Source organism: Muscardinus avellanarius (genome assembly GCF_963383645.1).
Source record: "Muscardinus avellanarius genome assembly, chromosome: 12".
Lineage (NCBI taxonomy): Eukaryota > Metazoa > Chordata > Mammalia > Rodentia > Gliridae > Muscardinus > Muscardinus avellanarius.
Window position 1 is genome coordinate 57904494 of NC_137798.1, and position 13434 is coordinate 57917927.

At 37.9% G+C, this 13434-nt stretch overlaps 1 protein-coding gene across 1 annotated transcript in view; it reads left to right on the plus strand.

Moving 5' to 3' along the window:
* The window catches only part of GPR137C (G protein-coupled receptor 137C), a gene marked incomplete at both ends in the record, with an annotated part of 68634 nt that overhangs the window by 37296 nt on the left and 17904 nt on the right, over positions 1-13434 (plus strand). The window lies entirely within an intron of this gene.

A 13434-nucleotide genomic window follows, 5' to 3' on the forward strand; every position in this document is an offset into this window, starting at 1 on the left:
AGCTATTTGGGAAGCTGAGGCAGGAGGATCCCAAGTTTTAGGTCAGCCTGAGCAACTTAGCAAAACTGTCTCAAACTAAAAAATTAAAAGGTCTGCATAAGCCAGGCGTGGTGGCGCACTCCCGTAATCCCAGCATTTGGGAGGCTGCGACAGGAGGATCGCAGGTTCATGGACAGCCTCAGCTACTTAGTGAGGTCCTTTGCAACTCAGTGAGACCCTGTTTCAATAAAAAATAAAAGATAGGGCTGGGAAGTAACTTGGAGGTAGAATGCCCCCAGGGTTCCATCCCCAGACCCCTCCACACACAATATATATATATATATATATATATTTTTTTTTTCCCCATAGAATGTCCCCTGGGGGGGGGAAAAAAAGCTAGATACATGTAGCTCAGTGGTAGAGTACCCCTGATAATTCCTGGTACCAAGCGAGGTAGGGGAGAGGATAATTTGTTTTATTCTAGGTGTGATTTTTTTTTTATGACTTTGGAATGGAAGTTAATTAAATGAAATAAACTGGAATGTATATTAATGAACCAAAATTATTCTTATGTCTAAAGCTGCAATGACAACTTGAAATTTTATCCAGTAAGGGTGGAAGTATTGCCATGAAACAGATTTACCAAATTGTGTTTACATAACACTTGGACTAGGAATATAAAGATGTCATATGGGAAAAGTGATATTTATATTTATATGAAGGTTTAGAAAATGTGACTTATAGCCCTATTATATGAAGCCTATACAGTATTTGAAAGAGATAGTCATGCCTTGATTCTCCCTTTCCTTATACTTTGGGAAAAAGCCAAATGTTATTTCATTAACAAAGAACCATGTAAGATTTTAGTGTTGTTGATTGATGACTGTGGTTGGGCAGTGAATTAGTCCTCACAGTATAAGTGTGGAATTGAGTGTGAGGATGTGGATGTATGGATATTAAAGTGTAGGTGTATACAAACACACTTTATAGTCACTTACCCAGGAAAGCTTTCTTTAATTTGGCATCATTGCCTATTCGCTGAAGATAAGCAAGATAGTATCTTAAATAGAACAGTTCTCTGAAATATTTTTAGACTTCTTTCTACATTGTCATTATCCTCAATATAGTCCTAGTAGAGTGAGGTACTATAATTAAATATATGGTAATCAACTTGTCCTTTAAATTTAGGCAGAGATTTTAATTTTACTTTTTAAACATATTTCAGTGGAATGCTGGGGGTGTATGTATGTACACACACATACACACACACACACATACATATCTGAATATATATAGCAAGAGAGAGAAAGGAGACAAAGTCAGACTTTCAAACTTAATAAACATCTCTAAAATTATTTATTCAATTTCTAAAGAGCCCTTAAAATTTAAATATTTTAGTAAGTTCTGGTTTCAGTTTGACTGTTAAGAATACTGTCACTGTTATGGCCCATAACCCTTTGTTGGCAGTAATAGCATCTTAGTGTAATAGCATCACCATAGAATTCATGTCTCATGCTTTTCTGTCATGTCATATTCATATTGTTATCTCTCCCTTGGGGCCTTACACTTAAGGGTTAGTGAACTTTTTTGAATGATGATTTACAGATTTTTAATTCTATTCAATTCTGTACCTCAGTTGCCATTGGGGTATTTCTACCAGCTAGTAGCATATCTCAATCTCTTCCTCCCAGTAATCTCTACCTCTTTCTCTTTAATTTCGTTATTGTTATTCTTCCACTGATTTGGACTCAAATTTGGGATACTCTGATGTTTCTTCATTTCTTTTTTCTAAAATTAACTCCTGTCAACTTTTTCATTTACAAAACTATTTTTACCCATTGGAGAAACTCAATAGGGGAAGTAACCAAATTCGCATAACTCTGAGTATCAGCTGTGCCCCGGGCTGTTGCTCTTCACATTACCTCATGTTTTGGTTGCTTCCTCAATTTATTTCAGACTAATCCTATCAGGTTCTATATGTTTTGGGCACAGAATGTACCCTGGAAAAGCTCGTGTGCAGCAATGCAACGAAGTTCAGAGGTGAAATAATTGAGCCGTGAGGGTTCTGATATCATCGGCGGCAAGTCCCTTGAAGGATTAATGGAGGTATTGGGTGGTGAGGTAGGCAGTAGGCTGTAGCTGGAGGAGGGAGGTCACTGGAGTGTCACCTTGGGGATCCTGTATGTCTTTCACCCCTCCCTCCTCACACATGTTCTCGTTCCTGTTCTCCTCACTTTCTCTCTCTATCTCTCCCTTTCTCCTTCCCACCTCCATGCCCTGAGCTCTGCAGATGTGATCCAGCCTAACATGAACTGAAACCTTCAGTTTCAATTAAGCAAATAAATCTTCCTTTCCCTAAGTTATGGTCATCAGGTACTTGGAGTCAGAGTAGTAAAAATGCTTACTGAAACATAGGTCTGTGGTATTATAATACATAAATAGTGGGCCTCTGCCACTGATTCCCGGCACACAGAAGCTAGAACCCTTGGAATTCTCAAGAGTGTCTTTTATATGCCAGTAAAGTGATGGTGACTGGGATATCTCTAGATAGCTTGTTGGTGCAGACCAGTCCCTGGAAAGACCCCAACATGATTAAAAGGCTGGAACTCTCCACCCCACACCACCAACCACCCCTGGAAAGGAGAGAGATTAAAGGTTGAGTTAATCACCAGTGAGCAATGCTGGCCTCAGTTGTGCCTACATAAAGAAGCCTTGATTTAAAAAAAAACAAGAGGACAGGCTTCAAGGAGCTTCCTTGGATGCATGGAGATGCTTGGAGGGTGGCAGAGAGGGCATCAAACCTCTGCAGTCCCATCCCCTACACTGTGCCCTATGTATTTCTCCTATCTGGTTATTAATCAGTATCTTTTGTAATATCCTTTATAATAAGTCAGTGAGCATGTTTCCCTGAGCTCTGCGACTGGCTCTAGAAAATTAACCCAAGATTTGGAACCCCACATTTACAGCAGTTGTTCAGAACCATAGGTGACAACCTTCTACTTGTGATTGGCATCTGAAGGAGGCTGTCTTGTGGGACCGAGCCCTCAGCCTGATAACATCACGCAGGTTCGAAGCCAGCCGTGCTGGCTTAAGAGACCCTGTTTCCAAATAAAATAAAATAAATAAAAAGATAAAATAGGTCTGGGAGTGTAGCCTGGAGGGAGGAGGGCTTCCAGGAACCGCAGTACCACACACACACAAAAATATTTTGGAACAGATATTATTGAAATTATGAAATGCCCCTCCCCCCGTTTTAACTTTGTATCTTTGTCTCTCCCAGAAGAATGGAGTCCAGGGAGGGTAAGGAATCTACTTCAGAAATCCAAAACTATGTAACACTTTACAGATCTGCTTGTCATCCTTGCACAGAGGCCATGTTAGTCTTCTCTACATTTTACTGTATGTACTGCCAAAGCAAGCATTGAAATAGCCTAATTGTGAATATATTTTTTTCTGAAATCTAAACTTCTTACAATCTCAGTTTCCTCCTTGTTTGTATTGGCATAATGAAAATACTATCTCTTAACTTTTTATCTGTTGATAGCATTTCAAGTTTGTCTTTTAGGCAAAAAATATTATGAAGTTTTTCTGTTTTGTTTGTAGTACAGGGGAATAAAATCCAGTGGTGGTTTACCTCTGAGCTACACCCTCAGCTCTATTTTATTTTTTTGTTTTGGAACAGGATCTTGCTAAATTGTTGAGTCACCCAGTCTGTCTGTCTGTCTGTCTGTCTGTCTGTCTGTCTGTCTGTCTGTCTCTCTCTCTCTCTCTCTCTCTCTCTCTCTCTCTCTCTTTCCTTCTCTTTCTCTCTCTCTTCCTCTCTCTCTCTCTCTTTCTCTATCTCTATCTCTCTATCTCTATCTCTCTATCTCTCTATCTCTATCTACCTCTAAGCCAGGCCCTCCATATCCCCAGTTTTTGCATTAGCCAGTTCAACCAACTATAGATGGGGGGGGGGGATCGCCTCTGTACTGAACATATACAGACTACTTTCTTGTCACAGTCCCCTATACAACAAAACTATTTGCATGGCATTACACTGTATTAAATATTATAAATTCGATATGATTTTAAGTATATAGGAGGATTGTGTTATATAATAGCACATCTTTTTATATAAGGAACTTGAGTATCCATGGATTTTGGTATCCACTGGTTCCTGGAACCAATCCCTGTAGATACCAAGAGGAAACATAAATTTGTGAATATGTGAACCTTTCTGTTCATGTTTAATCAGTCCTTGATCTTTACTGTCTAATGTATTGTGATCAGCATCATTCAGAGACACAAGAACATTCAGCAAAACTGTGTTTCTGTTCATTCATACAGGCCAACAAATCCTCTAAGACTAAAGCAGTGGTCTGTAATACTTTAGGTTACAACTACAGAGAGGCTAGAATACTATCACGTCTCTTCTACTGCCTTGAAAAAGGACTTAACTAGAATTTAAGGACGATGGAAAATATAGGCTGTGTCATCCCCTATAATAAGTATGATTGTTACCTTCCCAGAATTCTTTTATAATTTCCATCTTGAATTACTGGGATTTACTTTATCTGTCTCATGAAGTGAATCTTCTTTAGTTGGCTGCCTTCATTTCTCCAGTTGTTAAACTTCAAGTCTTTTTTTTTCTGTTCTTTTGATTAGCTTATCTACCAACATACTTGTCTCATTTGAAAAATCCATACTTTACCTGGGTTGATATATTTTATATACTGCTAAACTCAGCGTAATTTTACGTATATTTCTACTGTACTAGCCATTATTTTCAGAATTATTTTTCCATGATGTTGAAGGTCCACCCAATAAAAGCCATCTACTCCATAATGTCAAAGCCATAGGAACCAGATCTAATTTCATTGTGTGTTAGCAGTATGAAACTGTTTTTGAAACTTTCCAGGCCTTATCATTATTTTATAAATCCTAAATTTATTTATTTATTTATTTATTTTTTATTGGTGCACTGTATTCATACATCATACTGGGATACAAACTTTTGTAGACATACATGCACACATCGCCCAGTCAGCCCCCACCCGATCCCCACCCCATTCCCTCCCCATCCCTCCCTCCCATGCTTGGCTTAGTGGTTGACATCTAGTATTATAGCAATTTATCCAAAATTAAAAATGATAATCTACCATAACAGTTTCATTTGTCTGATACCAAGCTTTTGATGACTTAAAAATAACATTTCAATATTTCTTTTTACTTTCTTTCTTACCAGAGAATATTTTTTTTCTATTTTTTTAGGTGAAACTATCATGTATTTTTATATTTATTTTTCAGAAAAAAACTCTATCCTAATATGGAATATGGACTCTAGATACCCAAAACGATCTTGAAAAAGAACAAAGCTAGAAGATATATATTTTCTGATTTCAAACCATATAAAGCTACAATAATTGAAACAGTGTAGTACTATTCTAAAGGCAGATATATAAACCATTGGAGTTAAATACAAGCCTAGAGCTAAATTCTTCCCTATATTGTCAAGTTATTTTTGACAAGGTTTCCATGAACATTTGGTGGTGGAAATAATAATATTTTAACTAAATATTGTTGAAAAATAATAATTACATGGAAAAGAATAAAGTTGGACCCTTACCTAATCCCATATACAAATATTAACTCAAAATAGATAAAAGACCTAAATATAAATCTTAAGACTATAAACTTTTAGGAGAAAATCTGGGTCATAAAACCTCACAACACTGAAATTGGCAGTGATTTCTTGGATATGATTTCAATGGCACAGGCAACAGAAGAGTATACAAACTCCCTAAAAAATAAAAAAAAATATTGTATATCCAAAGACAATGTAAACAGAGTTAAAAGTTACTAATAGAATGGGATAAAATATTTCCAAATGCTATATCTGAAGGTATTTTAATATTCCAACTAGAAATCCTAAAAATTAACAACAATAAAGGCAAACAATACCATTTAGAGATAGGTAAAAGACTAACATAAGTAATGAATCTCCACAGATAACCAATCTTAGTTGACTGTTGGATGGAAAATCTTGTTTCTCTGGTTCTGGTGAGTGTTACCTATTTCTTCTTTGTAGTTAATCTCTTTGAGTATTTTCTCTAGCGCTGGTTTTGAAGACATAAATTCCTTCAGTTTCTGTTTGTCATGGAAGCTTCTTATTTTTCCATCTAATTTGATAGAAAGTATGGCTGGGTAGGAAATTTTTGGCTGGAAGTTGTTTTCTTTCAGAGTTTGGAATATGTTACTCCAAGCCCTTCTGGCTCTCATGACTTGGTTTGGGAAGTCTGGAGTGATTCTAATTGTTTTGCCTCTGAATGTCACTTTAGCCTTTGTTTTTGTTGCCTTTAAGATTCTCTGCTTGGCTTCCACATTGGTCATTTTGACAATTATGTGGCGTTGGGATCGTCTTCTCCGATCCTGTCTAAAGGGAATTCTATAAGTTTCCTGGACCTGTGTATCGACCTCTTGCTCTATGTTTGGAAAATTTTCTGCTATTACTTCCTTGAAGAGATTGTTGATCCCTTTGGTTTCACTTTCTTTTCCCTCCTCTATTCCAATTATTCTTAGGTTAGCTCTCTTAAAATGGGCTCATATTTCTTCAATATCATATTTCTGCTGTCGGATATTTTTTTCTAGATTAGAAACTATGCGTTCATTTTTGGAATGATCATCTTCTAAGAACGAGATTCTGTTCTCCATGTGGTCTAATCGGTTGTGCTTTGAATTGAGGCCTTTACTTCATTAATTGCATCCTTTATCTCTTTTTGGCTCTCTCTGAGTTCTTTTCAAAGCACCTCTATTATTTCTACAGTTATTTTCCTGATTTGATCTTCTAGAAATCTCTGATTTTCTGTTTTATCGGGTTCTGATGTTGTGGGGTTGTGGGCATTCATTGCTCCAGTGTTATTCCTCTTTCCCATGATTTCCGATGTTTGTGCCTTCTCTGGGTTCTTCCCTTGGGTCACTATGACTTCACTTAAGGTGTTCTGGATCTCGAGTCAGTAGTATCTCAGACCCCACTACTCCTTTACTGGGTTGTATCACAGAGTCTCCGACCCAGAGAGTCGATAGAGGCTGCTTTAGACTGTGGGGGGTGCCAGGTTGCACGTTCTCCTATGGTGTGATATCTCTGCCACCGCCACTCCCCCACTGGGTCAAGTCCCAGGGAGTACAGTACTGGGATTTCTCCTCTGTGGCCCGCAATTTGACTCACTGTTCTTGAGTGCGCAGATGTAGCTGTACTGGATTCGGGTGAATTCTCTGCTGCTGCTGCCGGTGGCAATATGGCGCCGCTGCTACGCCCTCAGCCATGAGGCTGGCGTATTTCTTCTTGGTTTTGATTTCCACTCTGAATCCCTGCGGCGTGTGCTGAGCTCAGCCACTGGGAGCTTTAGATTTTACCTGCGGCGAGAAATCCCGCCTGGCTGTTCCGCAGCGGCTCACCTCAGCTTGCTGTAACCGTCTGGTGAATTTGCCGCTGCCGCCGGCAGTATGGCGCTGCTGCCGCATCCTCGGGCGTGAGGCCGGTTATCTCCTCTGTGGCTCTGAGCTCTGTTCTCAGTCCGCTTTCTCTCTGGAGCCTGGTGATTTTTTGTTTCTCTGGTGATGGTGTTTTCTGGCTATGAAAGGCGCTGATTTTGTGGTAATGGAGATTGTTTGTTAGCCGGACTCTTAAGCCCCGCTTTTCTCGGTCGCCATCTTCCCGGAAGTCCCTAAATTTATTGAGAACATTTTATTTTCTTATTTTAAAACTAATTTGGGCATTTTAATTTCAAAACTGAAATAACATTTGTAGCCGGGCGTGGTGGCACACGCTTGTAATCCCAGCATTCAGGAGGCTGAGACTGGAGGAGGATCGCAGTTCGTGGACAGCCTCAGCTACTTAGTGAGACCCGGTTTCAAAATAAAGAATTAAAAATAGGGCTGGGGCTGTAGTTTGGGGGTCAAATGCCCCTGGGTTCCATCCCCAGACCCACAAAAAAAAATTTTTTTTGTGAGGTGATTTGAAAAATAGGTACAAAAGTTTTGCTTCTGATAATGGTTGGAGTTGTTCCTATTGGACAGATATGATATGATAAATTTCTCAGTGTCTACAGATAGCAGTGATAAATTCTGGAAAAATATAAAAAGCACACATCGAAAGTGCTGGAGAGCAGTGCTTAGAAGGAAGTGACACTGAGTGGCTTTCATGGTTCTAACCGCTTTGAGCCTGGGAATGGTACTATCCAAGGGACAGCCAACACGTGAACAGAAATGTACTCTTCTACTGGCTTAAAAAATCAGAAGATAAAATTTCACTCACTACTGCCAGTAAAAAGTGAATGGAAAATTTCAGGAATAGACACCCGGATAGAAAAAGCTCCATATTCTTATTATAAACTCTGCCAAATCTTTGTCTGCTACCTGGACGTCACGTGCGCAAGGTACACTAGGCAGTACAACTAATGAAAAAGAAATTTCACCTGCTATCTCTGCATGAGGGACAAGTCTGGGATTGGAGTCCCCCCAAATTGTTTGTTAAAACAAACAAAAATTAATACTTTTGGATAAATATAACAATCTAGCCTTTAAAATATGTCATTTACAAACTGCAGAACGCAATTCTAAATTACCAAGTATGTGAAGAATTAGGAAAGGTGAAATTTATACTCAGGATCAAAAGCAAAACTTAAAAAGTAATCCATGGAGACAACTGCCACCCCAGGATCACCTAGATTTGGATTTATTATTCTAATATTTTATAGTATGCTTAAAGATATAATGGAAAATACACCAGGAAAAAATAAATAAAAAGGAAATCTCAAAAGAAATAGATTGGGAGATTGAGACAGGAAGATCTTACAGGTTCAAAACCAGCCTCAGCTACTTAGTGAGACCGTTTCCAAATAAAATATAAAATAGGTCTGGGAGTATAGCCTGGAGGTAGAAAAGCCCCTGGGTTCCACACCCAGTACCACCAAAAACAAAAGAGAGAGAGAGATTACTACTTTCTCTCTCTCTCTCTCTCTCTGTGTGTGTGTGTGTGTGTGTGTGTGTGTGTGTGTGTGTGTGTGTTTGTGTGTGTGTGAACTAGGGATTGAACCCAAGGGCATTCTACCTTTGAGCTACACCCAGTCCTTTTTTTTTTTTTTTTGCGGTACTTGAGCTGGAACCCAGGAGCAATCTATTTCTGGGCAACACCCCCAGCCTTATTTTTCTTTTGAAATGGGTTTCACAAAGTTTCAGATGGCCTCACTAAGTTGCTAAAGCTGGCCACAAACCTGTTATCCTCCTGTCTCAGCCTCTCAAATACTGGGATTATGGGCATGTGCAACCATGACCAGCTAGAAATGATTCTCAAAACTGGAAATTCTAGAATTCAAAACTATAGTACTTAAAAATGAGTAAGTTAGTAGTTTTGCTTAACAGTAAAGAAGAAGGAAAAGTCAGTGAACTTAAATCAGTAGAAATTATTCAGTCTGAATAGCAGAGGAGTTGGAGAAAAGATAATAAAATGAGTGAAGCTTTAGGGTCTAATTATATAGAATTAGATAACCAAAGGAAAAGAGGAAGAAGGTGAGGTTGAAACATTTGATGAAATAATAACCTAGATTTTCCCATTTTGTTGAAAGACATAAATTTATAGTAGTAAGACACTCAGCAAATTACACACTTACATCAGGGAAGTGTTGTTTTTTTGTTGTTTTTTGTTTTTTGTGGTACTGGGGACTGAATCCAGGAGTATTTTATCTCTGAGCTACACCCCCCAGTCCTATTTTTTTATTCTTTATTTTGAAACAGGGTCTCACTAAGTTGCTGAGGGCTCACTAAGGTGCTGAGGCTGACCTGCGATCCTCCTGTCTCAGCCTCCCAAGTACTAGGAATACAAGTGTGTGTCACCACTCCCGGCGGAAGTGATTCTAATGATACCTCATTTATCAGAAATAATGGAAGCCAGAAAAATGGAAACATCTTTAAAAGAAGAAAGAAAAAAACTTTCAACTCTGAAGTCAGTAGCCAATGGATTTTTTTTAACTTTTTCACTGTATTAGGAATTGAACCCAGGGGTGCTTTAACCACTTAACTACCTCTTTTTATTTTGATAAGGGGTCTTGCTAAGTTGCCCAGGTTGACCTCACACTTCAAATCCTCCTGCCTCTACCTCCCCAGTAGCTGGGATTACAGGCATGTGCCATTGTGCCTGGCTTCAGTGAAAATCTTAAAAAGTAACAGAGAAATAACATTTTCAGATAAATGAAAACTTAGGAGGTTATCAGCATACCTGTACTACAAGAAATGCTAATTTAAAAAATCTACAGGCTGAAGAGAAATAAAACTGGCTTGAATTCTAGCTCTTTCTGAAGGAATGAAGAACCCAAGAAATAATAAATATGTGGGTAAATATAATTTCTTAATTTCTCTAAAATACATGACTGCAAAGCAAAAATTATAATATTGTGAGATAAATGTAGAAGTAATATATAATTCTCCGTGTTATATAACAACTAGAACATAAAGGACAAGGGATAAGACTGTAAAACAGTATATATATCATAATTTCTAGAGTAGTGGTTCTTAAACTTTTTGGTCCTGAGACCCCATTATACTCCTAAAAGTTACTAAGAAAGAGTTTTTATGTATATTAGTTCCACTGCTATATAACATGTTAGAAAGAAAATTGAGAAATTATAAAAATATTCATTTAAAAATAAGCCCATTGCATGTTAATATAAATAGCAAGTTTTTAGGAAAAATAATTGTTTTACAAAACAAAAAATAATAGAAGACTGGCATTGCTTTACAGTTTGCAAGTATCCTTAATCTCTGACTTAATACAAGATAGCTGGGTCTTCATGTATGCTTTGGCATTCAGCATGTTGTGATATGTTGTTTAGGTTGAAGTATATGAAGAATGTCCATCTTCACACATATGTAGTTGGAAAATGGAGGACTTAATTGGCCTTTTATATAATTATGGATATCTTCCTTAATACAACACCACAATTTAGAAGTGGAGGTTTCTTGAAGGTTAGTTACCATTTGGAATCTAATATCATATTAGCGAATCTTTTGTATTCTCCATTAGTCTCTCTTGAGCTTTGAATATTTTTATAACTTTATATCATTTGCAAAGGAGTGGTCATAGATCTTAAGATCAAAATGTTGATATATTTCATTAGATAATATATAAAAACATGTGTTAATATCATACTGTCTCATCAGAAAATTCTACTTTGGGGAAGTATTAATCATGGATATAAGAGTATAGAGGTTCCCCAGAATTCTGATTTTCCCTTGAAAGTTCAGATTTCATCATTGGAAATCAGTACTTCTAGATGCTTTCTCTGGGGTTACAGTCTCATGTCGTTCATTCTTGGGGGGAAATGCTCAGTCGCCAAGTCTCAATAATCACTGTTTGTCTGCCATAGTTGTCTGTCAGTTACAGAGTGGCATTCTATAAAAAGTAGCTATTCCACTCCCAAATCAAACAGCCCATGTATAGTTTTCTTCAAGACACCACTGTGTTTCAGTGTGAAGCAGACTGCGGAAGAGGCGTATCTCATCTCATCTCTTTATGCAGAATATTAAATAGACCAATATTTTAGGATTGACGTTTAATATATATTTTCACTGGTTCAGGGTGTGTGTGTGTGTGTGTGTGTGTGTGTTTACTGGGAATTGAACCCAGAGACATTCTACCTTTGAGCTGTACCCCTAGCCCTATTTTATTACTTTGAAACGGTCTCGCTAAGTTGCTGAGGGTCTTCTTAAATGGCTGAGGCTGGCCTTAAACCTGACATCCTTCTCTCTCTGCCTCCCCAGTCCTGGGATTACAAGGCATACACCATCACACCTGGAACTTCAAAGATACTCTTAAATGAAGCTTGTTTTCTTTTCTTTTCTTTTTTTTTTTTTTTTTTTTTTTTTTGTGGTACTGGGGATGGAACCCAGGGGTATTGTATTTCTGAGCAACACCCCCGGCGCTATTTTTTAGTCTTCTTAGTTTTGAAACAGGGTCTCGCTGAGTTGCAAAGGGCCTCACTAAGTAGCTGAGGCTGTCCACAAACCAAGAACCATGATCCTCCAGTCTCAACCTCCCAAATGCAGGGATTACAAGCGTGCACCACCAAGCCCAGCTGTGAGGCTTTCTTTTTTAACTAAGAATGCATGTAGCAAAGAATACAATTACTGTAAAATGATTTATACTTTTAGCCTGAAGAAATATTTCTGTGGCTTTTTAATTTCTAATATGAAAACTTTTTTTTTTTTTTTTGGTGGTACCGGGGTTCCTGGAAGCCCTTCTACCTCCGGGCTACACTCCCAGACCTATTTTAACATTTTTATTTGGAAACAGGGTCTCCTAAGCCAGCTCACGAGGCTGGCTTCGAACCTGCGCAATCCTCCTGTCTCTGCCTCCCAAGCGCGGGGATTACAAGCGTGCGCCACCACGCCCGGCTAATATGAAAACTTTTTAAAACAGTATTTGGTGTTTAAAGCAGTCATCACACCCTACATTTAAATTTTCAATTCCTTTTGCTTTAAGCTCTGATTGATTGGTCTCAAATTGATGCTGCATCTTAACTTGGGTCATAATACTACCCCAAAATGTTCTATTACAGAAGACACACTAAGGTAAATTCTTAGCACTTATAAAGCCCACTGAAGATAGTTTCATTATATTTTTGTTCATTATTTACACCTTTACCCAGTTCCTTTAAGGCAAATTCCAGACCCCTTTGAGTCAAAGAGCTGTCTGACACTTTCATCTCTCTCAATATCTTAGAGGTTTAGAGGGAGCTGTTTGTTGAGGGAAAAAAATGTTTGAATGTACCAAAATATATATAATAGGAAATTTATAATTTTGACTTTGGGTGAGGGAGTACTGGGGATTGGATTCAGGCCATTCTTCCTCTGAGCTACAACCCAGCCCTTCTTATTTTTATTTTTATTTTTTTTTTTAATTTTGAAACAGCCCCACTATGTGGCTGAGGCTGGCCTGGAACTTGCAGTCCTTCCTGTCTCGGCCTCCCAAGACAGGAGTTATAGGCATATGCCAGGACGCCTGCCATTTTAAATTTTACTGTATAGTTTAGTGCCATTCAGTGCATTTGTGTTGCTGTGCAGCTATCATCACTACCCATTACCACATTTTTTTCATCTCATACTGTAACTCTATACCCATTAAATAATAACTCCCATTATTAGATATCAAAAATATATATTTTAGAGTAAAATGTTCTAAAATGAGTATTACTTCAAATTTTTAAAGTTTTTTTTAATTCTAAACATTGTAAAACAAATCCACATGAATATATATATATACATATACATATACATACACATACATACATACATACATATGTTTTTTTTTCTTGTGTTTCCATGTAGGTTAAAGAAAAATTTTAGAATTTCAGCCCGGCATGGTGGCACATGCTTGTAATCCCAGTAGTTGGGGGCTGAAACAGGAGGATTGCAGGTTTT